The sequence below is a fragment of the Paramormyrops kingsleyae genome, chromosome 23 (genome assembly GCF_048594095.1).
Source record: "Paramormyrops kingsleyae isolate MSU_618 chromosome 23, PKINGS_0.4, whole genome shotgun sequence".
Taxonomy (NCBI): domain Eukaryota; kingdom Metazoa; phylum Chordata; class Actinopteri; order Osteoglossiformes; family Mormyridae; genus Paramormyrops; species Paramormyrops kingsleyae.
Window position 1 is genome coordinate 18,751,317 of NC_132819.1, and position 27,180 is coordinate 18,778,496.

The 27,180-nt window shown below is 46.5% G+C and overlaps 1 long non-coding RNA gene across 1 annotated transcript; it reads right to left on the reverse strand.

Moving 5' to 3' along the window:
* Positions 1-1,853: 1,853 nt before the first annotated feature.
* LOC111852170 (uncharacterized) lies at positions 1,854-23,144 on the reverse strand. Its single transcript, XR_002840173.2, has 3 exons — positions 23,009-23,144; positions 10,901-11,001; positions 1,854-2,236 (listed from the first exon to the last, which is right to left on the reverse strand). It is a non-coding gene; the product is annotated as an uncharacterized lncRNA (long non-coding RNA).
* Positions 23,145-27,180: the final 4,036 nt, after the last annotated feature.

Here is a 27,180-nt window from a genome sequence, read left to right on the forward strand (position 1 = left end):
CCATCAGGCTGGTTTCTCTGTCTCGCAGCCGACCATCTCATCTTCCCCGTAGCTCCACTCAGATGGTTTAAATGGGCCTTTAATGAGTCAATCAGTCTCCTTAACTGGAACCACCTGGGCATGTTTAGCTGGGAAAGCATTCGAGGGCCTGGAATCCTCGTTACCGGGGGAGAACCTGCGGAATCCAGCCCCCCCGTCCCCATTCTGCCCCTCGCCTCCTGCGGTCACCACGGCAACAGTTGCTAAATGTAGCGCTAGGAGAAAGGATGGAGGGCAGATGTTAGCCGCCGTTAAAAACATTCTCAGTTGGGGGGGGGGGCATCGTTTAATACCTCGTCACCAGCCTCTCCGTGGCACCAGCACCCATCTGATTAAGAACAGAGGGGGGGGCTAATCAGGATTCATTTCAGCAGTCAGATCCAATATGCGGCAAGTACTGTGTATTCACTGGAACGTCATTCTGCTTGGCAGCAGTTATAACAGTGACTGTTTGCAATGTGAAAATGCACTGGCATTTGATGTGGGCGCCCATGTTTTTAACCATTAACCAGATGGACCAAACCGCTCTGTGTCGCCCTCTGTGGGCTCATTCCGATTTGGCCCCTGCAGCATGGCAGGATTTGGGGTCGGTCAGGTCAGTCCACACATGGAGCGCGTCCCACGTCGTTTCTTGTTTGGGCATCTTCACGGGATCTGGAATGGCCAATGACCAGCTGTGGGTGTAGGGGACTGGGCTGCTTTTCCACCAAAAGAGATGCTTTTCCATACATTTCAATGTTTTTTTTATTTTCAACAAAATTCCAGCTTTCTGTGCTAGATCGTCTGCTCACTTTGAGTATAATAATAATAATTATTATTATGATTATTATTATTAGATTTTAATTGTATTAATAATGTAAGTTATTATATTATACATTGTGTTATTACACAAATTTCATTTAATCGACATTGAACAACTTTTACTTCTTTACTCCCATCGTCTGTATATTTATTTTGTGATTTGTCAGCACTGGGGGTTCTGGTTGTGACGCTTGTCATAATTGTAATAATTAGTATTTATTTTTCATAATCGGTATAAACCTCTTTGAGTAGAACCACAATGTCGCAAGTGAACCACCCAAAGAGTGAAGAGCAAGTTGGCCTCTAGGGGGAGCTCGAGAGCAACTTCAGCACCATCCCTGTATTGCAAGATAATGAAATATTTTCTACAGCCGGGATCAAATCAGATTTGCAAGATTTGAAAGTGTAAATACGATATAACCTTGTCCTACCACACTGTTTCAGGTTCCAAGCGTGCAGCCGAGTATGAACGCAGATATGAATAGAAATAAACAGGATAGCAACGTGTGAAATGTGCTGAAAATACAAATTGTGAAAACGAGCTGCTGTGTTCGTGACCCCCGCAAAAGAGCTCCAGGAACAGGAAGTGAAAGCGAGGCTAATATTGAACCAAAAGGCTCATGAAGCAAAGTTTTTAGGGAAATACATTTTTCATGAGACCAACGATGCATGTGACATCCAAAACCATCAGATTTATATACATATATTGAAGTGTATTTGCATAATACTCAAATTATCATTAAATTTCAGAATTGTATAAAAGACAAATCCAAAAGCAAAACAATATTTAAATGTATTCAATCAAGTGCAATAAACTGTCCTCAAAAACCTATTATATGCTCAAACATATACACAAAAATACACCTATAAATGAAATCTAATTGCAAACGATTCACAACAACATTTTGTTAGCAGTCATTCAGTCCAAAATGACCCTGACCCCCCCAGCACAAGCATGGAGCTGCAGCTTTACAGACACACTGTCTCTGTGCCTCCTCTCTCAGTTCGGGGGGGGGGGGGGGGGGGGCTTCTTCTCCACTGTGGCCATCTGGATTTTTCCCTTCTTCAAGGTAAAGACAATGGAGTGACAATTTCAACGCAAAATTTAAGAAACATGCAAGACTTTTGATGGATTCACTGATGTGGAGTGAAGTTGCGTTCTTCAGGTGTCAGCGCATAAAAGCTCAAAACCTGCGACATGGCCACATCTTCTCAGCAGAGCTGCGCGCTGTCGCATGGGCGTCCCCCCCGCAGCTGCCGATCGCGGTGGGGGTGTGACCCTGGTGTTGGGAAGTAGCCGGGCTTCACTTCGGCGGCCTGATTCACAACACCAGCTGCCCCACCCCCCCAGGTCACCGGCACCCCCCCCCCTACCCACGGCTTGCCGTCCGTCGACCTGTGGGCGGAGAAAATCCAGATGAGCCGCGACAAATTTCAGGCAACATTACATTCGCTAAGTGGCTCCTGTTGGCTTAAATCTGGGCCCCTCTGCCAGTTGGAGTCGGCATCTGGTGTCCAAAAGTAGAACTGACCTGCCCCCCCCACAAAAAAAACAAAACAGAAAACACCCTCAGATGTTGTTTTATTCAAGCCTTAGAGGCAGGAGGATCCGTATGGAAAAGACCACCCGTATTGTCTCAGTGTAAAAGTGCCATTACAGCCTGCTGATGTTGCATTTATGATTAAAAAATTCATAAGGACCTGATGAATTGGCCCCACAAACACGTACTTTAAGCTCTTTAAGCCTGTGACTTCGCTAGGCAGCCGCACAGGACGAGCTTCGCTTTGTGACAGTTGCAGCACCCACAGGAATCACGATGCTGCTGCGAGGCCTCTGACGCAGCCGCTGTCAGCGTGCGCGTATGTGTCGCGGTGTGTGTGTGTGTATGTGTGAGAGAAAAGCCTTTTATTCCCACAGTGTGAAACTGAAAGTCTGACGGGGAATCCAGGCTGAGGCAGGCGAGGCAGTTGTCTCCCCTGATTCGACATGAGTGTGGCAGACCCGCCGTTGACACCTGACAGACTTTACCCACAATCCCCTGCTCTGTTCTTCAAGCACCCCTGCCACCTAAGCCGCTTCCCCGAGCTGAGATTCGTAATTGCATGGTGCGGAGACAGGCTTTTAAGCCTGCGCTTTGCATGCGAGATGACGGGCATTAAGGGGGCCAGACGACAGAGTTAAACCTCGAGAGTGAGGTTCAACGCACGGTTCACACGTATTTGGTTTTCAAATGAAAGCCTCACTTCCTGTCCTCCAGCATGTCTCCCTTACTCTCCCACTCACTCTTGACACACTCACCGTGTCGGCAAAAATAACATGAATCTGGAGGCAGGACTCAAGGGAAGGCTTTCAGCAAGCCGCACTCACACTTGCTACATGGATTACACCCTCTTTCAGATCGTTTCACAAGGTCAGAGGTGGGGAACCTGTTCCACGGAGGGCTGGTGTGGGTGCAGGTTTTTGGGATGACCTCTCAATCAGCCAATAACAGTGGGTCCCCAGGACTGGAGTTGAGAACCACTGTTTTATTATTGGCTGATGGAGAGGCTATCCGAAAAACCCGCCCCGCCCCGCCCTCCATGGAACAGGTTCCCCATCCCTGTACTAGGTGGATCTTTTGATGGCACGATACATCCTACGAGTCCCAAAATGTGACTACGGCGTGATCTGGGCCACTCGGAGCCAGAGCGAAACCACTCCTTACCATTTGGCCCAGTGACCTCGACCAACTGGTGAGACCTGTTTCCAGGAGAGACATCCGTCCGCTAGTCCGTCTGTCGGCTCTCTGAAATGACATCCCTCCATCGCGTTCCTGCCTAATCCCCCATTTTCTCGCCCCCCTGAACATCCTCCCCCCCCCCCCCCCCCGCAGGGTCAATCCCATTGTCACGGGGTTTGAGCCAAGAGCTGCTTTACGGTTTCAATTAAACGGCTTTGAGTGCCGACCCCGGACTCTGGATGACTGCCAGTGTCCTTCAGGCGAACAATATCACTGCTCTTGGTGGGGGTGTGCAACCCCCCTCCCCCCCCCGACACGCACATGTCCCACAACAACCCGCACGTGCCGTACACGTGTCCTGCATGTGAAGCATTGACACTCTTAGGGGAGTAACGTCAAGGTGGGACCCACCTGCCCAACTTAGCTGTCCCCAGAGGCTATGATGCAACGGGACACCCCCTCTGCAGCATCATAGGAAGACTGAAGTATGTTAGAAGAGGCTGACCACAGATACCAGCCCATTCAGCCTAAACCTGTTCTGCTATTACTGTGGCGGTGAATCCAGCTTGTTCATCAATCTGATTAATTGTCATAATTAGGTCAGAGGTGACCACTGAAACCACAGTTATATGGAGTAAATATCACTCTTAGCAGAGCTTCTGTTGAATACAGCCATTTATATAATTCCATAAAACTGGCGACCCTATTTCCTCAATTCCAGGAAGTGACATCACCATCTGTAATTGACCCATGTAGTTCCTGTACTGAGCCATGTCCTGTGAATGCTAACGACTGGCTGTGAAACAGTACCGTGAATCAGGGCAGAGACAAAAAAGTGAAGCAGTCAGATACCGTACAGCGTCCTGGAAGAGAACATGGCAGGAGTCCCATCCCAAATCTGGCAGGTGTTCCACACTGGGGACCGTAATGTGTCACCCTGACACTGAGCGTAAACCCCAGTGTGATTAATAATAAAGGTATCAGGATTTAACGGAGCAGGCCTCAGCATAGCCTATGGATCCCTTTGACCAATCCAGCCTTCCCAAAGGTTGTCAAGGTAACAGATTCAGTTCGCAGAATTAAGGCAAGGACCTGTGTGGCAGTGTTTGGGACATGCCAAATGAACATCAGTCGTGAATACTGACAGAAATGCGTCACATTTGTCATAAAACAGCCACTACCTTGTACCTTCCTTTTACTCTGCTCTGCTGTCCTACATTGTAGGGTGGACTCTGCGTCATTTTATTGATGCCATTTTTCTGTTTTGAAAATCTTTTCATTCTGCCCATATTAATATTTCACTTTATACAGAAATTTAATAAACAGGGATTTAATGAGGACAGTGAAATAACTGATAAAATGACATGAATACATCGAAAGAACAGGGCATCGGGTCCTTGACTGATTAGTCCATTAAAGGAGGCAGAACTCGAAAAGCTTCTGCACATCGTAAAACAGCGTTTTTCGCACTGTGACGAGAAATAGAGCCGAATGACCGTTAATCTTATCGCAGGGCCAACAGCTGACTGCGAGGGACAGCAATGCGATATTTCTGCAGCGGACCGGCAATTTCTGCGGTCACTGATGCAGCTGGATCCGTCCGGCTTGAGGTGGGCCACCTTTCTTAGCACAAGCTCAGATGTTTCCTGGTCTAAATTTAGCTTGAGGTGGTGAGGACTGGGATGGGTGGTTTGCAGACATCTGCTGCCTCTCAGTAATGCCGTGACGGATTTGCGTCGTGCATTTTGCGGCCGATGGACAGGCCAGGTAGGAAATACGATAATGAGAAGCAGTATGAAGAATTATCATGCGCAGTTTGGAGACCAGTACCAGGGGCTGGTTGTCTCCATGGGATCTTTCAGGCCTCTTCTGAAGGCCAGGCTGTCGTGGAGCCGGCCCAGAAATCCACAGACAGCTTCGAGACGTCTCTCTCTGGAGCACACCATTAACGGGGACCTTCTGTCTGACCAATTAAGGGTCAAAAGACAACGAACTCCAAGTCATACAGATGCTCAGATCGCAAAGACGCTTCATCTCAAGACGCCCACCAGAGGGCTTCATCTCACCAAGGCCCATCTCCCGACCGTCCACCATCATCTGGAGTTTGCCAGAAGGTCACTGGCTGTCCCTCAGGTTCTTCCCTGGCACGTCCAAGCCACCCTGCTGGTGTCACTGCTCACCTCACAGAAGCATGGAGGGAGCCAGGCATGGGGAGGCAGTTGTACCGTAACCAGCTACGGTCCCCGGAAAGTTCTGCTGTACCCCCACATTTCATAATCTTTTTCAATTGTGCAAATGAATCGAGGATCAACCTGAAAACCCCCAAAGTCACCTAGGATGGGGGTGTCCATTAAGCAACTAAGAGATCCAACCTAATGTGTATCTCGGCAACCGTCTTCCTGCCAGAGTCAGTCTGCTGGCTGCTCTGCAAGCGTGTGAAAGAGCAGACTGGGGACTGCACACGTGTGTGTGTGTGTGTGTGCGTGTGTGTGTGTGTGGATTATGTCCCCACACAGGTCCCCACAAAGATCTGCTAATGCAATCAAAAAACTAAAAAAGCCAAAAGTCTTAAGGTTAGGGTTGGGAAGGGATTAAGGTGTTCATGTTAGGATTAGAGTTTTCCCCATAGGAATGAATGGAGAGTCCCCACAAAGATATAATTACAAACCTGTGTGTGTGTGTGTGTGTGAGAGAGAGAGCGCGATGTGTATGTGTATAAGGAATCCAGGAGGCACGTACCAAAGCCCTGGTTCCATGGCAGCCCTGTTTCGAAGCTGTTGTGAAGCTGCCCGCTCTGCCTCCTTTCTGAAAGGCACTCGCGCGTACCACATGCACACATGCGCGACGCATGCAGATACACACGTTTGCTTTTCTGCCTCCCATTTGCTTGCTTCAGTAGATGAATGTCAACCAGACCGAAATGGGGGTATCAGGGAAACGTGAGCAGCACTGAGGGGTAACAAGATCGAGGGGATTTTTTATTTTGTGGGAAATTATGACTCCCGTAAATGTAGAAGCTATGATTCCTTAAATGGCATACTTTAGGAGCTCTGTGCAGGTGCAGTGTGTTAATTAAAGCGAGGTAACCCGGGTCCCTTCTCCGACCCCCCTCCCAAGGTGTGCCGAGCTGGTGCTGTACCCAGATTAGAAGGAAGCATCTCTTTCCATGCCACTGCATCTGTGCTGTGCGATACCAGGAAGGCTCAGACTAAGCACCCTGACCACCCGTATTACGCATGCACGCCACGCCGCATGCAACTGCGTGATGAATTCGCAAGTTGCGTCTTTCCAAGAAATGTAGACGCTACGGTGAGGGTGAGGGAGCACGTCTATCAGAAGTCGCTGTCACAGTCCCAGGCAGAGGCTGCCTCGCGTTCAGACGAATAGCGCACAGCTGCATGTGGGCAAAGGACCAGCCTCGAGTCTGTGTCCCCATAGAGGCAGAAAGAGTCATTTTATCGTCTAAAATGACCTAATGTAACTGAAGATAGAGGCTTAAACAAAATCAGATGCTTATTGGAATTCAAGTAAAATTAGTCGAATGGTTTTATTTAACGTTTTATTCATGTAGCAGAGGATCTGGACTTTTTACAACACGGCCACATACACGCACACAAAGACTGCTGACACACATACAGACACACACACACACACACACACACAGACGCACACGCACTGCCTTCCCTATTCACCCCGCATGGCGTGGGAGAGCCCAGGCAGCCGGTGGCGGATCATGCTCTCCGGCTGGCCCTGGGCCCCCTGCTTCCAAACCAGGTCGCTGTTTTGCCGTTAAACAGTGAAGAGCCTTGCAACGGACGCAGCTTATTATTAGTCCCCGGCCGTGACAGCGTATGGGTGCCTAGGGACAGCCTTGGCGGGGGGGGGGGTCTTTCCTGGTGGGCGTCTGGCCTACACCTATATGCCAAGATGACATCCAGCAGCATCAGAAATTATTCATACACACTAAATTTCACTGTGTGTAAAATATAAATATATAAAAACTCAGGGCTGCATGAGAATCACAAGCTAAACGAATCGGCAGATAAGAGAATCTAATTAGCAGTAATTAACACCAGAGCATTTTTTAAATTCTGAGCTAGAAAAAATATTTCTGCATCAGATATAGATAAAATGAAGCAGATTGTCTGTGAATGTCAAGAAAGAGCCCTGACTGTACCACGTCCCAAACTCATACTCACCATGATAGATAGCCAGAGATGTGAATCAAAGAGCACCTTTAAACTCCATAATTTAGGGGTGCAGGAAAGGTTTTCAGGCTGGACATTTAGACAGAAAAAATATATATTTTTTAGGAGATATTTTTCTCCTACAATAAAAATGGCTATACTGGTCATTTAAAAAAAAAAAAAAAAGATATTTTCAGACATTTATTAAAGGTGGATTAAAATCACAGGAGCCTTCCCATAATCCTTTGAGGGTGCAGAGCAGTGATGTAGAAAGTCATCGGCAATAAGACAGATGGTGATATTTGATAGGTTCCAGTCTTGAAGACCATATGTACTTTATATCACCGTCTTTAACCTTTCGTCCTATTTTATTTTATTCCTAATTATTGTCTAAATCTTTTTTATATTTAGCTTTTTGATCACACGACTAGGTGATTAATAATTCCCCTCCTACGCAGTCACTCATTATTCTTCTCTACTTACCTGTGCTGAGTTTTGTTGTTTAATATACTTGCTAAATAGATAAATGCAAATTAACTCAGGATCTCTTTTGGCAGCTGTGTGCGAATAATTCCAAACAGGCACAGCTCTGGAAAAGCGGGGAAGGCCTGCAGCGGAGACGGACAGCTCAAGGATTTGCCGATTGTATTTTTACGGACAAAAATATCCGTAATCTCCGCGCTACGGAAAAGCCCAAAAGGACTGAATTCTTAATTAGCTCCGCAAACTTGGAATACGAAACAGACGAATTATCTGGCTAAGAGAATCTGCTTTGTCCAGTGCGATGTCGCCTAATCTGCTCATTGCGCAAGAAGAAGACAAGCGGCAAGCATGACAGAAACGGGGGGATTTGTGACAGAGTGACAATTAACCTTCAGAGAATTTCATAAATAGGGGTGATAGTCAGGCAGGGCTGTGCTAAGAGTGACAACGATCTACAAAATGAACAATGGCCTTAAAATATTCAGAATCTCACTTTCTGACTGCAAAGGCAGCATTGCCCTCATGAAAAAAAAAAGCATCGCTAAAGATTTGCACGAAAAGCAACGTCAGTTTTTGTTCCATAAAAAACAAGATTATCTACAGTTATTTTAGAGCGAAGACAGATTAAAGCTTGCTCAGATCCACCCCCCCCACGCGATTGTTCAACTGTTAAAAAATAGTTAAAGATCGCTTGACAGCATCATTTGACAGCAGCTAGCGGACTGTGCCGGGCCTGTATGCTGGCCGAGGCGTGCTGGCGGTTTAGGGGGGCGGCAGGCTGTGTGCAGTGCCGGCGGTTTAGGGGGCGGCAGGCTGTGTGCAGTGCCGGCGGTTTAGGGGGGCGGCAGGCTGTATGCAGTGCCGGATTCCGCGGCTGGAGCTGGCTAATTGAACGTGGATAAGGAGATTTCGCACGGCGTGCGGATCCCAGAGACGGGCGCGTGCCCCAGCCCCGGGTGCCAAGCCGCTCAAAGGGGTAATTGGTCTGGCCCTGCTGCTCACAATGGCCACGCTGCCTCTTTCACTGCCCGCTTTTGTGCCTGGATTACCGGGGGGGGCGGGGGGGCTCATGGAGTCCGGACCCCCAGCGTGGTTTCTTCCTGTGCCAGAAACCTGCTTCCACATTTTTTTTATGGGACTTTAGCAATTCCTTGGGACTGCATTTACCCACAATGCAATTGACGTTCCTGTCTGAGTGGCAGCTTAGGACAGGAGCGCCGGTACATTAACCATAACGTGGGGATGGCTACACTGTTTCTGAAAGGAATCGCAGTCTCAGCCATTACAGTTTATGACTTTGTCGTGACACAGGGCTATGCCCTGTTGTTGTGTGGCTCAGCGGTTTACGGTGTTGTGATCGGAAGGTCACTGGTTTGAATCCCTTGGCTGGTAAAGTGATGGTTCCACTGAGCCCCTGAGACAGGGCATTAACCCCAGTTGCTCCAGGGATGGTCCGACCTGCTTTCTCAGTTGTATGTCACTTTGGATAAGAGCGGCTGCTGAATTAATGAAATGCAAACAGCAAACGGCGAGTGTGGATTCAAGGATGCTCCCCCTTTTCAATTAAATAACAACATAAATACATAAATGTAATTAATATAACCAAATAAGAAGGGACTTGACCCTAAAAAGAGCTAGTTTAAATGCATATAGGATTCAGGCAGGTTCAGAATTAAAGGCAGGGTGCTACCTGACACGTGCTGGCAGAAATGCAAGACGGCAGGCGCTAGCAGTGCAGATGGGAGGCGGACGCGGCATAGAGATGGTGTCACGGCCGTGCGGGGAATGCGGGGCGAGCGGGCGCTACAGGGAGGCGGGATCACGGCCGTGCGGGGAATGCGGGGCGAGCGGGCTCTACAGGGAGGCGGGATCACGGCCGTGCGGGGAATGCGGGGCGAGCGGGCTCTACAGGGAGGCGGGATCACGGCCGTGCGGGGAATGCGGGGCGAGCGGGCTCTACAGGGAGGCGGGATCACGGCCGTGCGGGGAATGCGGGGCGAGCGGGCGCTACAGGGAGGCGGGACCACGGCCGTGCGGGAAATGCGGGGCGAGCGGGCGCTACAGGGAGGCGGGACCACGGCCGTGCGGGGAATGCGGGGCGAGCGGGCGCTACAGGGAGGCGGGATCACGGCCGTGCGGGGAATGCGGGGCGAGCGGGCGCTACAGGGAGGCGCGATCACGGGCGTGCGGGGAATGCGGGGCGAGCGGGCGCTACAGGGAGGCGGGATCACGGCCGTGCGGGGAATGCGGGGCGAGCGGGCTCTACAGGGAGGCGCGATCACGGGCGTGCGGGGAATGCGGGGCGAGCGGGCGCTACAGGGAGGCGGGACCACGGCCGTGCGGGGAATGCGGGGCGAGCGGGCGCTACAGGGAGGCGGGATCACGGCCGTGCGGGGAATGCGGGGCGAGCGGGCGCTACAGGGAGGCGGGACCACGGCCGTGCGGGGAATGCGGGGCGAGCGGGCGGTACAGGGAGGCGCGATCACGGCCGTGCGGGGAATGCGGGGCGAGCGGGCGGTACAGGGAGGCGCGATCACGGCCGTGCGGGGAATGCGGGGCGAGCGGGCGCTACAGGGAGGCGTGATCACGGGCGTGTTTAAACCACCATACCATGCCAGCTGCAGTACAATATTTATCACATAGAGGGAGCTGGCGTTGGGTTTTACTTACAGTTCCAGAATTTTCCTTGCTGCCTTGGTTGGATGGATAGATGGATGGATGGATGGATGGATGGGCCTTGGTACTGTCCACCCTCTGGTGACCCTGGGGCCCTGTGAACGAAACAAGACAAACGGACTGATGTGCTTTTCTCATAAAGAGCAGGAGAGCTGACATGTTATGGGGGGGGGTGGTCCAGGTGTGTCCCTTGTCTGGACACCGTCCATCCTGCTGGGATCTGGGAGCCGGATTCTACACCCCTCATCTAAGCTTCGGAGGACAGTGATGAATATTTAGGTTCACATATTACACACTGGTGCATCTTTCACTGCGATCCTGATTACAGCTGCATAATGTGCTCTTAGGAACGCATCAATTAGACGGGAGCTATGAATATTCAGCAAGAGCTAGAGGAACGTGGGGGGGGGGTGCTGACTGGCTTCACACGTATAGACACATGGGCACACACCCACCCACACAACCACACACACACACAAACACACACACACTGTGCGTCAATAATGAGACCTGCAGCAAACATTCATTGTGTAACATTTTAAAAAGACATTCACTTAAAAACATTAACTACATTGTTATTATGATTATAAATAATAATAAATTGTAACATTTTAAAAAGACATTCACTTAAAAACATTAACTACATTGTTATTATGATTATAAATAATAATAAATAATATACGTGGGGGCAGCATGGTGGTGCAGTGGTTAGCACTGTTGATTCGCACCTCTGACACCAGTGTTTGAATCTTCACCGTGGCTCCATGTGTGTGGAGTTTGCATGTTCTGCTCGTGGGGTTTCCTTTTGGGTACTCTGCCCCCCCCCCCACAGATGGGCGGTTCCCCACACATGGGGATGCCCCTAGGCATGTATGGTGTGTGAGCGCGCCCTGCAATGGGTTGGCACCCCACCCTGAGTTGTTCCCTGTCTTATGCCAGTAGTCTCTGGGAACCCTGACTAGGACAAGTGGAAAAGGGATGAATGGATGGATGGATAGATTCTGTTACGGCTGTTACCATACAGCATGTCAATCCCACTAATTACAAATCAATTTCTTAATGTGTACAAGCACGTATATAAGCTGAAACAGTTTATTTCAGTTTATATGCTTTGGTTTCAACACCAGGCACACACACCTTCACTGGTTGCTATGACCGGTTGCCACGAGCAACACATCTTCTGTAAAGCTGTCAGTCAAATGTCAGTGTCTCTTGAAAGGAGCCAGTTCTTGTGTTGAACTGTTTTCCTGCCTTCCATCCAAAGGGCCCAGATTCTCCCCATTTTAACGCAGACAACCAGCAGCGTCACATTTCAGGCACCTTCAGGCAGTGTACATTAAGTCCTTCGTCAAAGATCTTTGCTGGGATTTGATCCAGCAGTTTTCCTGTCTGGGTCCTTAAGCCCGGGGCTGCCCGCGGATTTGCCCGTTTCCTCTTTTTACTATGACACTGATTAACTGTCATTGAGGGGGGTTGCTGCAGGTATAGCCCTCTCAATCGTCGCCCATCAACAATCTGTGGGGGCTGCAGCCCCTGGAAGACGAGGTAAGCAAGCGAGCCGGCAGGAATCCGCACCCCCTTACCATCTCCCGCCAGACCCTCACCAGCAAGTCCATATGACCAGCCCCCGTCAATCCGTTAAACTTTCATCTTCCCGTAACACACCTGCAGGCCGCATCCAGGCTAGAGATCCGCAGAAGGCGGGAGGGATTAAACATGGCCGAAATAATCTCCTTCAGGAGGCCCTGCTCCAGGCTAATTTGGTTACCTTAGTTACATGTTTCTATGAAGTCAAAGCACTATATATACAGACACACACACACGCACACACAGATATATCTGCATTTGCGTACAATTAAATTCTAGAATCTCCATCTGGGAACAATAAAGCTAATTCTAATTCTAAAATTGCAAATGTATACAGTCACACCACTGTGTTCACTGTGCAGGTGCCATTTATGCTGAATATACTGAATACACCCAGAATGTCACACACATACTCATATATTTTGGATTTCGACTTATCAGGAATATAAACGTATGGTCAGAGGATCAGAAATAAGCAGAGTCTGTTCTCTGGCCAAAATGCTGCAGGGTCCCACAGCTCTCGGGAAATCAAAATTGTGGACCTGAAGCACTATTCACCAGCGTTTCCGGGGCTGAATTACACTAAACGAAAGCTGGCTAGACACAGAACAGTGAGACGGGTGTCAAAATAGCGACCAGTAATTAAAATGCATCAGGGGTAACAGTGACAGTCAGCGGCCTTTATATATTTACACTGAAGGTGAAATCTCAATGGCAACAGGACATTCAGGAATTTAGCATAGCTACATGAAGGGCTATGTCAGCGGCCAAGGGTATTTACCGATTTTAACCTGCAGGGGGCAGAAGGCTGTAGCGATTGTGAAATCCTGAGACCATTCATCATGTCGCCAGACACTAAGATTTGCTGGTCGCAGGTCAAGCGTCCAATTATCACCAGACAGGAGAACGCAGTACAGGAAGGAGGGCATACAGCATACCAGCCATCCACCGAGCTGCACTTCTCATTCTGACCACCAGTCTGTGCTCATCTGTTTGGGTCGCCTTGGGGGATGGAGACCTACACATTGTGGGGACGCATTTAATTTGTGTCGCAACATGAAAACAATAATCCTGCCGAGTTTGATAATGCAACGTTATTAACAATAACAGAAAATCTCTCCTTTCCTCATCCTTTAAATATTTAAGTCCTGTCATCTATTTCATCACTGTCTTTGGGGAATGTAACATTTGAGGAGAATTTCATACTGTATGTTTCACAATAGCGTCCCGGCCTGGATTGCAACAATAAGGCCGGTCTCTGGCAGCTTACAGAATTCGGGCCAAAATTTCCACGTTCCCCATACTATCCTGGCAGACCGCATGCATTTTTCTGCTGTCACCCGCAACCACCACGAAGCACAAACATTCCTGTTGTGCATTTAGGCAGCACTCTGACACGCCCATGCTAATTTGTTAGACCACATCCCGCTGACCGCCTCTGCATTTCCGACCGGATTGCTGCGGACACAGTCGACCGTCGGCTCTAAACCACTAACATCCACGGCTAGCAGTGACTTTCCTAACCAACATCCGTCAGTCTCACAAGGGCTAATCTATTTATCGCGTAGCACCGTTACTGAATCAACAGCGTGCTAATAAAGGTCGTTATCCTCTAACCAGCCTGATCAAAATGCATTTGGGCTCCTCGCACCCTGTTCCCACGCGTCTCCTCCGTGGAGGGGAAGCGGCCATTTTTTAGAACTCATGCTCTCTTCAGGCTGAACTTTCCATAGTAAATTGGCTAATGTGTGTTGCCATGGAGTTCTAAGCTTTGTGGTGGGGGGGGGGAATATTTATTTGTTATATTTCAATCAGTCTGCCCATTCTTTTTTTACGAGTCACAACCTAGCATGAAAAATCAAACACAAATACCGACGCCTCCAAAAGCTTCAAATCTGTTGTAGGGGAAATCGGAGAAACACATGGAAAGAAAGAATGATCGGTGTCAGAAAGGTTTGCAGGATATGTTCACTTTCACGGTCTCTCCCAGGATCACAATGTTGGCTGTCACGAGCCCCAGACCTCCGTCCTCGCCACCCCCCCCCCCCAACTCATCCCCATGTGTAGGGAAACACCCCTCTGATATGCTTAAACCCAGAACATTCGGAAGTATTTCCATCGCAGCATCACTGCCTTACAGTCACGGATCAGTGCGACTTTATATGAAGAAATTGTGGGCATCATAATATGAATTTAAAAAAGATATTTTTTTTGCTGTTGTATTCCTCATTTATTTTATTTTATTTTACTTTTATAATTTTCACCCTGTCTGACCTAAATGGTTTAGCGATTGTCATATCATGATGAATCGCGTAAGCCATCTGTGCCTTCATAAATCATATAAATCATAAAACATCCTTACACTGAACAGACTCTTTAAGTTTCTCCAAATACACCCTGAATAAACAAATAAATATTAATAAAATAACAGGAGCTCTTGCTAATATTCTGACACAGTGACCTGAAGATTAGGTCACTTTGATCATCTTGATTTTAGGGGCAGGCAATGTTTTGGAAATTTCCATTTTAAGATGAGCAGGCCTCCGTGAGATGTTGGGGTGGGGGGGTGGGGAGGGGGTTTATATAAAGGGTGAAAAATGATTCAATGCAAAATTAATTCAGAGAAGAGCATCATTATATCTCATATTCTGCTGTGGTGCGTTTTGGAAGCACAAAACCATCCGACGGACTTGCTGGCAGTATCTGTGAAGTGTGATTATTTATATACTTATATGAATGTGTATCGTCAGCTACGCTAAAAGAACAGGGGAACAGCATATAAAGGTAATTCCCATGTTGATCATGTTTAACATATCGGACAAGTTCATGCGCTAATATTAGGTAAAGATATACAGCACACTAGATATCGAATAAAAATCTGCAAAAGTTACACACAAATATCTACTTCAAAGATGTTTCATATCTGTATTTTTAACAGGCATATAAATGTGAGAATTCCCCTTGAAAATACAGAAATAAATGTCTGTACATATCAACTTTCTCGCTCTTAAAATTTCTCTTGTAATCATGCTATAAAAACACTGTCCAGCATTCATAACCAATCAAAAACTATATCCATCAAAATATTACGAGCAATAAATGGATATATTTTAAATGTAAAATAGATAACATACAATAAAGTGGTTACATTCTGAAACTCAGCATACTCAAGCCTTCAAATGTAACAGGATTACAGAAGTAAAAGACAAAGTGAAAGTTAAAAAATAATAATAAAAAATTTAATATTAAGCTGCGCTCTAGTATTATATTACATTATTATATATAAATATATACACATATCATATTATATACTGTGTGTTTTATATAATAATGCTACAACTGCATACATTTAGTTAAGAAAAGCATTAAAAAAAAACATTGCTTTATGTTTTTAAAAAATGATAATCCATACTGATTTCTGTTTTGTTTTTTGTCATTTATGTATTAGAACTAAAATATGTTAGCAAATACTTTTTCCATTACAATTAATTTTAGTTTGTTGAAGAGATTTTTGTATTTAAATTCAGGTGACGATGTGGGATAACTTAGAGCATCTCTGAAAAAACATTACTGAAATATAATTACATCCAAAATAATAAGATTAAAATAAATGCCTGAAATACCTGCAGTAAAATAATGATTTGCGTCAAATAATGAACAAAACAAAGGACCGCGGTCTCCAGACAGATAGTGGACGTATAGAGACATCTGCTCGTTGCTCCGCCTGGATAAACGGGTATAACTGGACCCAGCACTGGAGGAGGCTGGGAAATCAGCAAACGCTGCTCGCAGAACATTTCTGCAACATTCATGTGACATTTATAAAACAGCATGCGTCGTCGTGAAAGGCTCGGTCGCCCATACACCCACACCCCTCAATCACTCCCCCAGCATGCTAAGGTGTAACGCACCCACGCACACACTCTCTGACGGCGCCAGAAGAAGTAGGGCGTGCGTGATCTCAAACTGGATCCTCCAATCACGTGACAGACATTACGGGTCTCCGCTCCGCCCCCCCAAAGCCCCCACCCCCCAATGAGCTGCACCTCAGATACTAACCCCCAGCTGCATTATTGATAGATGTTAACCGCTCTCTTATATTAAACTGGGCCCTGCATGGCTGCCTCCACAAGGGGAGGAATTCACCAGACCCCATTACCCCCATTCCTGTCCCCCCCCCAGGCCAGAACTGTATTGGCATTCATTCGTAAACGACAAATGTGGCAACGGAAGCTGCCGCCTTCTAGCTGTTGAACTGCACCTCCCTTTTGTCTGCTTGCCCCCCCACCCCACCCTGCCCCCACCCAGGCAGAGACTCGAATACCATCACATTATCGGCTATTTCAGCACAGTCCCCAGTCTGCTATTTACGGTGCAGTATGAGAGGTCACAGAAATCTGGTTACATTTTCATTTAGCCCCAAAGAGAACTCGAAAAACGGTGCTTATTAATTGATTTTTATTTTTTTTTTTTTTAATGAATCTGTCTGCAATTAAGTATGAAAAAGCAAAGTGACAGATCCCAGATCTCACCATGGTAAATTACAGAGAAAAGCGTTTGTGAGTATCACTGTGGCCTGATCGTAGGGAGGATGCAGGGGTTTATCCGACGGGGATATTTCACGCAAAATGGACGTTGGATTCTCAGGATGTCAGCATGCTATAGGCTGGAAGCCCCGCCCTGTTTGTGAGTCGGGGAACAGCGGCCACCAGCCAGCACTGCGGGTGGTCAGGAAGAAGGATTCTTTCCAGGACAGGAAGAGCCTGAACGATGCGAGAACCCTGCAGCGAGGGCCCCTGTCACTGCTCGCATGTGCAGACACTCACCGTACGCTCCCGCAGACACCTGCTACACGCTAATAACCAACACGCAGACATACAGACGGGCATGTACTCACCAAGGTACACGCATGCCTAGGTGGAGACCTTCAGGGAAACGCCAATGCAGATGGGTGTGTAACCATGCAATAACATGGGGGTTTGGTGAGTCGCTGACTCTGGTATCTTGTCCTCTGCGTACGTTTAACGCGGAGGCTGTGATGGCGCCGGGCACTTACACACAGCACATCGCCACGCCAGTATTTGTATGGCCTCTGCTTACAGTTAGCGCAGAGGCTAATACGACGCATGGCGCAATGCTGCTAACTTGGAGTGGGAACTGGTAGAGAATCGATATTATATTGACATTTTGTTGCTGATTCGATATGTATCACAATTTTGTTGTGTTTTTGGTGATGAGCAGTTCAGGTCTACATTTAAAGTAACGACAAGGGCTGCAACAATACACATATTCGTGGTGTTACATCATTTTTGGTTCCATATGCACAATAATACATTGAATACACAATGTGACACAGACGGAACCTAAATTCACAAGTAGATGTTCAGCATGAAAAACATAATGCTAATTGTGGCTATGAGTTGGTTATGGTTACTGCTGGAGAGTTGAAAGACCCTCCCACATCAGTTAAATCAGTGGTTTGGGGGCATTTTAGCTTCCCCACCAACTATACCAACACCAATGAGAATAAGTCATTGATAAGACCAAGACTGTCTGTTGGCTCTATTATGCTCGGATATGTTGCTGAAAACACATCCAACATGCTAACTCATTTGACACAATATCATCCGTGTATGTGTACGACCGCGGCAAGGCAGATGCAGCCTCTGCAGGATAATCTCCCGGCGGCATTTCCGCCGTTTTTCTCTGTAATTCTATACCGGGCTGAGAAATAACTGTAAACTAAATATATGTGGCCATGCTTAGCAATGCAGAACATGGGATTTAGTTCATTATGACTGTCATGATGCAGTCTTATTTTTGAATTTTTATTTATTTTACTTTATTTTCACTGTGCAAATGAGCATCTCTTAGGGGTTTTGTTATTCAAACACATAGACAGTCTCGCTGTTTGTTTGGTTTACAGCTGTTCCTATATTGTGTTTGTAGTTTTAATAATACACAATTCCAAAAGAAATCCTGTTTCCCCGCTGTATCAAAATTGCGCCAGTCTGTGAACCCATCAGATAGTCATGCTCATCTCTAGGTGTCTGTTTACTTTATAGAATTCAGAGTTTGCCCAGACTTTGGATTTAAATTGAGACAGCGCTGGAAAAGTCTCTGCAGGCTTGCTCATCCACCGTAGTGCCGTGGTAGGCTGGCACGCGTCTGTCTCCTAATAAAATCACGCCAGCTGCACATTATTAGAAGTAACAAATGTAACCAACATAATTACAGCAAGTTGTTTAAATCAATATTAAGAAATTGATTTTTAACTCTCTTGGAGAAATAAAAATCGTCACAGAATCAGGATTTGTAACTGAAATTTTTTTCTCCATCCCTACTGCTATCCTTATGTCCTCTGTGTATAGTTAGCACAGAGGCTAACACTGCGCACATCACTATGTCGCTAACTGTACAGCTCCTGTGTATAATTGACACAGAACCTAACACAGAGCACAACGCTGAGCCATTAACAGTACGGCCTCTGTTTACGAATAGCACAGAGGCTAACACTGATTAGCACAGAGGCTAACGCCGATTAGCACAGAGGCTAACACTGAGCACATCACTATGCCGCTAACCATACAGCCTGTGTACGATTAGCACAGCGGCTAACACAGAACATGCCGCTTTGCCACTCAACATACAGTCTCTGAGTCCCCTGCCAGGCATGTAGGTACCCAAGACCATGAAATTTGGCTCGCGGACCTTGCCCCGAGACACACCTGAGTGAGGGTCAAGGGGAGTCTTACAAAAAAAAACATCAAAATGAAATCCTGCGCCTCTGTAGACATGCCTCTGATAAGCTATGACTGATGTTTTTTTGAATAGCTACGAATGATGACATGCCTTTAATTAGCTTCTAACAATGATGTGTCTATGACTAGCTATGAACTATGAGGTGCCTTCAATTAGCTACGAATGATGACTTAAAGCAGCCCCGGTGGACAGGCCAATCACAGATTAGCATCTCGGGTTGAATTATCCTTATCTCTCTGCAGGATCCAATTTAATTCATAGCCTGCAAGCTTATTTGAGTGCTAAGAAAATGCTTTCCATTAAAAAAAATAGCTATAAAAAACTGCAGGGAAGCTTGCAAAATCTAATTTGAAAAGTTTTTTTACACTTAACACATTATTCCACATCTGATGAAAGACCAATTGAAAATGCTATCTTTATTATTGCATTTAAAAATTTGGAATATTTTAAATGTTCTACATGATAAAGAATGAAAACAAGATTAGGATTCAAAGTTACCATAAATTCACTGGGGTACAGATCAGGAAAAAATACATATAATATTTTTAAATATATATATATAAATTACATCAAGGTAATTTAAGAAATGCAGCTGGATTTCAGAGGGAAATATGTTTCCCGATGAAATGCCTGAAGTCAGCGTCACTTTGAAGCGTCCCTTTTGATTCCCCAGCCCTCAATTTCGCCCCTGAAACATGCAGAGGCACAGAGGCATGCCCCGAATGCACAGGCGTGCCCAGGACGGCCAGAGCGACTGGAAAACGCCCTCGTCACCGGCACAGCCACAGAGAACAAAGCACCGCTACCTGCTTCCATATGCTGTGATAGTCGGGTCCCCACCCCCCACCCGTCAGCGGCCGCCAGAATGTTTTAAATACCGCTGGTGGGAGACTGGAGGCGAGACGGCCACAGCCTCGAGCTCTGTGATCTCAGCATGAGGCTATACAGAAAAAATATATATTCTCTATATACATATAAAATGATCATTTATAAAAACCATAATGTGACAAATAGAAATGTCTAGGATTTAATTTTTTCTCATTTAAATGTTTTATTTCTTGCATTCTTGAATAAAGTGTATTCAACAAAAAAAAAAAATATATATATATATATATATATATATATATATATATATATATATTAACAACCTACAATGACTATATTAACAATATGTAGTGGTGAATTTACCTTGAAATTATTTCTTGTCATTTTGTCTTCGTCTTATGTTTTGCCTCACCTATATTGTATAATTGCATTATGTTAAATAATTTGTAAAAAGGAATATTTTGTCAGACAGAAATTCATAAAATTCATGAAAAAATACAATAAATTTATCAGTATTTTTTGGAAGATATTTATGATGATGATGAAATTTAATTGTTCTGATAAATAAAATATATTATTTGGTAAAAGAGAGACAGTGAGATGGTTCATTTAAATACTGGTTAAAATGCATCAGAGTGACTGAATCAGAGTGACGACGCGGTTTAAATGTGACACGTCTATTTCAGCTGACATTTAACAACATTTAAAAGTACAGCTTTTGTGGCAAACATTACTGATAATTTCTCTCAGTTCCGTCAGTCAGGAAACTGATTGTGAGAATATTTTAGGAAAAATATATTTTCAGAATGACGAAGTAAAATTCCTATGTTTCAATCAAGAACAGCCATTTTCTCACATACCGAATCAAATGAGTTATACAATTCAATGGATAAACCAACCATCCATCCATCCATCCTTCCATCCATCCATCTTCCACCTGCTTATCCGGTTCAGGGTTGTGGGGTGAAGTAGTTAATTCTATTTATTTATTTTCAACTATAACGCCCGGTCATTACGCTGACGATGCCACACCCTGTGCTGAACGGTGCGTCCAGTGAATAAACAACTCGGTGATGCCAAATGAATGCGGGGTGAGCTTTAAACGACGGAAAGGTGCGGCGTCTGTCCGTAACGTCTGGGGCCCTCGCAGACGGCGGGTTGGGAGTCGCTGACGGTGCCGCTTACGGTTAAACACGACTGTTCCTGACTATTTTAATTAAAATTGTATTAGATCCTAAGACAGATGATCATGTGTGTACTTAGGAAAAGGAAAGCAATAAGATACAGTGTGACGCGTTTGGTTAAAATACAATGATGTCAATAGGTTAATTACAAATTAAGAAAATAAATTAAAAAAAAGTAGAAACAGTAGAGCGGCAAACAGCTCCCCCAGCCCGCACTGGCGGTCGGACGTGTTACGGGAAACGAGGCAGCCGCAACACGGACCTTGCGCTGAGAGGGAGGGGGGACAAAGGAGAATGAGGAGGAGCGCTCGGAATGCAGGCTCCATGGGGGGGGAAATCCGCCGGTTTCTGTGTGAAGATTCTAGGCCCCTGTGTGGGGTCTGGCTGCCTGCCGCACACCACGGGCTCCGGCGTTCCGGCGTTCCGGCCTGGTGACGGACCTGTGATCTGGGGGGGCCACGGACACAAAGGGCACTAACGTTCCCATCTTTTTCCCCCGACATGCGATAGGAACCACGGGCAGGCAGGAGGGACACGGAGAACACGCAGCGATGAGAGATCCAGGTTCCATGAAGGACAGAGAGGCACAGCACCTGACTCCATGCAGGTGAGGAAAACGACAGAGCCCTTCGCAAGGGGGGACAACCCCCCCACCCCCCCCCAAAAAAAACCCCAAATATTACAACATGTCTAATGATAATTTTTATCGCAGCAAGATCTGGCGTGTCAGTGTCCCAACATGATGTGTGACAGCTGACATGCGGAGAGCGACTGATGCTTGGCGGTGGGGGGGGGAGGGGCCCAAGAACCCGTAATGGGCGGGTGCTCATCAAAACCGAGCACATTGGTGAGTGAGGGTAAAAGGGGGGGGGGGGGGGGTCATCTGACATCTCTCAGACTGTGATGGGGAGACATGCCTGTGTGTGTATGATGTGTCCGCACCCTTCCAGCCCACCTCCCCCGGGTGATCGATCGATCCGTGCTCCCAGACCAAGCCCCCCCTCCCCGAGGCTGCTCCCCACCAAAGTCAGCCAGGAAGAAAGCGGATACACCCAGCCTCGATCCGTAAGCGAAGGCGCTTCCTCCCGGACTAGAGCCCTGTCCGATATGGATCTATTCTGTATTGCGCACCTGGAATCATTCGACTGGAGCGATCCGGTTCGTGCACAGGGAATTTCGTTTTGGAAAACTTTTTTCCTGGCATAGTAGAGAGTTAAAGGGAACTCCTTTGTCGCGTGAAAATGGCAACACCGATATACACTGTCACACGGATACACACCGTCACACGGATTCACACCGTCACACGGATACAAACCGTCACACGGATACACACCGTCACACGGATACACAATGTCACATAGATACACACTGTTGCACGGATACACACTGTCACATAGATACACACTGTCACATAGATACACATTGTCACTTGCAAGCGCAAGGACTTCAGGCGTCTCCGGAGTCACGGCATTTCAACGCGAGCGCATTCTGAAGATGTTTTACATGTTTGTCTGGATGCCACTCTCAATGTTTTAATGCAATCAGAGTTCATCAACTTGTGGCAGAAGGCAGCAAACTCCTGGAAGGAGACAGGAGCTGGAGGTGTAATAATGGGGGGGAGCTCAGTGGGGCGCCAGTAGCGAGGAGGTTGCAGCCCCCATGCAGCTCTGGGGACACCGTCAGCCGTTCGTCCCATACGACGAGGCACCCAAGCGACAGTGCATGTGACAGGCGGGGGCCTTACCTTGCACGAGTTCCCCCCAAGCCCCGGTGGATTTGGCCATCTCCTCGGTGCCCCCCTGACGCTGACACCTGAAGCCCGCTCTTCCTGGCGGCTTGCTGGCCCGGCGCTCCCCTGCCGGAGAATGGGATTCACTCGGTAAAGCCTCGCACAGAGAACAGAGGATCGCGCAGGAGTGGGGGTTTGTACTGCTGGATCGTACCATTCAGTGAACCCCCCCCTCACCCACTGCCGCAGCTTGGTCTCTTCCTGCTATGTCTCACCGATGAAGCTGCCCCCCCCCCCCCCCTCACACACACACACACACACATACACACAAAACCTCTCATTAAAATGCAAGAACTCCAAGGGTGGAGGATAGAGAGGTGGGGGAAAATCGTGAATGTATTTAGCGAGGCTCTCGCTCTCCGTGCAGCAGCTCTCTGCGCTGCTGTGATGCTCTGACTGCCGACCGAAGCAGGGGTGTAAGTGGAAAGGAGAGCGGCCCTCCTGCTGGCCCAGAGGGGGGCGCTGGTGGGGTCAGAAACGCGAGAGCAGCATCACAAGACCCGCCTTTGCCAGGTCAGGTCAGCGAGGCCGCAGAGCAGAGAGGGGGCCCGGCGGAGCGTGGGCGGTGAGGTCGGCCGGTGCGTGCGTGCGTGCGGGCGGGCGGGCGATGCTCGCTCGCTGATTGATTACACAGGTGATGAGTCACGGAAATGTACGCCATGGAGGTGCGGGTGTAAAGCCATTTGTCACTCTTTGTCATGTGCATTAAGAGTGGCACATCGCACGTCCCGCCCACATGTTTGTTTGTTTTTTCTTTAACTCTGCCGTGCCCCCGTTTCTCGACAGCGACCTGCGTAACCCGGGACGCTAAACTGGGCCTCGAGCCTTCAGATGCACCGGCCACACAAAGCAGTCCTGCCAGACTTCCCCTTCTGCCATTTTCTGGCAGCCATTTTGCTGCTTCATCCCTGAAACAAACACATCTCTCCCCGTTTGCTCTTGGATACGGCGTCTCAAACCCCGAACGACCCAGGCCAAAGAAGGAAAACCACACGACCAGCACCTACATTCTCAGCATAGATACTGATGAGACTCCCTCCTTTTCTGTCTTCATCACTCCATATGCTCATGGTACAGAGATGGTGTCCATATCTCAGTTTAATAATTATTGCTAGTTTTTAAACAGCAAACCACCTTCCTGAGAGACATCATACGTTTTCCACAGCAGTAAAGTGAAAACTAAAGACGCCATTAGTTTAAGAAATTAGTCTGTCATGAAGAGAGTTTCTTACATGCAGGATAATTTCTCACCACGTCATTTAGGGAGACGATGCACAGCTGGGACAGAAATGGCGTTAACGCAGTTTTATACGATGCTTCGCGTAAAAATAACGTTTTTTTTAAGGATCATGGACTTTCTCAAATTATACAAATAAATAAACAGATTTAAATTTAAAAAGTAAAACTGGTTCTAATTTCCTGTACAAACAGTAATTTAGGATTCCAGAAAAATCGATGTCCCTTAGAACATCGTGAACATTTTAATGTTTTCGCCATGGGATTTAAAGAATATCTAGCCTATTAATGCGATCAATATGAGTCCAGATCTCACGCCATAGCCATTGCACACACAGGAAACCACGCTGCAGTTTGCCTCAATTCTTTAAATGCGTTACTGGGGTTTTTCCAAAGGCAATGTCATATTTTCAAAATTACTTTTATGTATTTTTTTATTTCAGTAGTCCATATTCTTCAAATTTAAAAAACATAGGAAATTAATAACACAAAGAACATAAAATGTATGTGTTTTACCTGAAAATGCAATGTTTTTTTTTTTAAATACTACTACTACTACTACTACTAATAATAATAATAATAATAATAATATGCCTAATACTTTCTAAAAATGACTATATTTCATCGAGAAAGTACACATAACGCCATGGAGTTACCTGACGAGATACAAGCCGAGTTTCCTACGTGCAGTTAGGGGTGGGAAGCCGGTGTTACCCCTCTGCCCCGGTTAGCCGCAGACACGATAGATTTCACTACGAAACACCGTCAGAATTAAACGCAGCCTGATCCTTATTGTTTTTAAAACGTATTTACACAGGCTGTCCTTACATATGTTATAACCAAAAAGCACGTTTCAGTTTTATGTTAACTGTAAAAAATACCTGAAATATTTTTATGTACATAATTATGCCTACACAGCAATAATTATAATTAATAAAATTATTAGGCTACATTTATTGCGATCAGGGTAAGTGGTAGGCAGATGGACGCACGCACGGACGGACGGGCACTTTAAATGTCTCTAGTGGGAGGTACTGATTTAGTGTCTGAGATAACATTGATGCATTATTGCGTGTGTTATATATTTGTACATTATAGTTAGGATGGGGAGGCGTCACTACCAGTAAAACGGAAGCAATCTGAAAAGCTCTGCAGGGTTACAGTCATGTTTGTCAGGTCAAACTAGTTTGACAAATTAAAAGTTACCGCTGTGTCAGTCTTCTCAAACTATCCTGACAAATTAAAAGCTTTTCTTGTACTATGTGTTCTCACGTCGCACGGTTATATATATAGATTAAAGCCTGAGATATCATTTGATATACAATTCAAAATGTCTATAATTTTATTTATTTATTAGAAATGTAACACCTCTAATGAAAATGATAATGGCGGTTATGCTCATATATTCAGTGAAATATTTTACCATTTTGCTTAAACCTGCGATATCACCTTGAAGTAGATGTAAAACGCCGTTGTCCCGTTTTGTGCTGGAATGTATTGTACGCTTACACTGAATTTGTCAGCATTTGACATTTGCACATTGTTTTAGAATTATAGTTTCACAGTAACCTCAGTCCTGACTTGAATATTAAAATAAACGATAGTGATGTGTTACAATAAACAATTTTTAATTAAAAAAAAAAAATTAGAACAGAAAATCAGAGAATTGTTTTCGTAACTGAGTTATAACACGATGCGTGGGAATTAATCGTATTTTTCTCTGTGCCCTGTATCTGAAGACCATGTGAGTGTTACGGGATCCTCTTCCCATGAAAGCTCTGCGTTTTGCCTTAAGATTGCGGACAGGGACTGGTCTCAGAGCCCCTCTCAGCCGATCTCCGTACTGGTTTCATCGTTCGACCCCCGCAACTCAGCCTTGGTTTTATGCATTTCCATCAGTATCTAATATTAACAGGCGTTGTTGACGCGGGTCTTTTCGTGCCACTTTTAAAATCAAAATGCAAGGGAAATATATTAAAACACCCCCCCCCCCATCCCGTTAAGAACCATTTCTTCTGCCGTCAGGATCAACCACTTTTCCCGAGCATAATCACTGAAACGCATAGTGCCCCCGCTGCCAACCGGAAAGTTGTAATGCTTTTGAGAAACGGCCAGAAAGCGCCTGTCACTTCGTCACTGTCACCTAGCACAGAAAAAAAAATTCTGTTTTAAACACGGTTTAAGAATCCTAATATTTCAACAGCCTCCTAAGTTGATAAAAAAGAAAAACAGAACAGACAATGGAGTATTGGGAAATTATGTCCTCTATCTGGAAACATCATGGGTGTTTGATTGACCTGATTCAACAATTAAGAACTATGAGTGTCCCTTTACCCATGCAGAACTTAAATGAGCAGCACAAACCTAATACCAAGGGATTAAAGAAAAGATCTCACTAAAGATAAGTGCAGCTCCATTATCTGGGCTGCTGTTTCCTTCACACCCAACTAATGTTTGTATGTCTGTGACCACTCTGTGGAGTCAAGGTGACTTTTGATGACATCACACAGGCACCTAAGCAGGGTGACTACTGGCACCAGGTCCAGCACCAACCCCCCCAGGTCCCAAAGCACCATTGAAGAGCTGCATGTCTTAACCTTGCAGTGTTCAAGCAATCTGAATACATTAAAATTTCAACAGGAGGCCAGAGGAGACCAGGAGAGGCTGGGGGTGGTGCTCAGTTGGAGGGGGGGGGGGGGGGGGGTTGGTGTTATGTTCGTGTTCTTTTGTTAAAGACTCCCAGTAGAAGCCAAGAGTACTGCAATATACAACCAACCCACTCGCAAATTATCCCCGTCAAGGTGCCGCAGAGCTATTGCGAACGCCCCCGATCGCTCAGGCTGTGGGCGACATTAAGTGGAAGCCTGTGGTTACAGGGGGCTGCAGTGGCG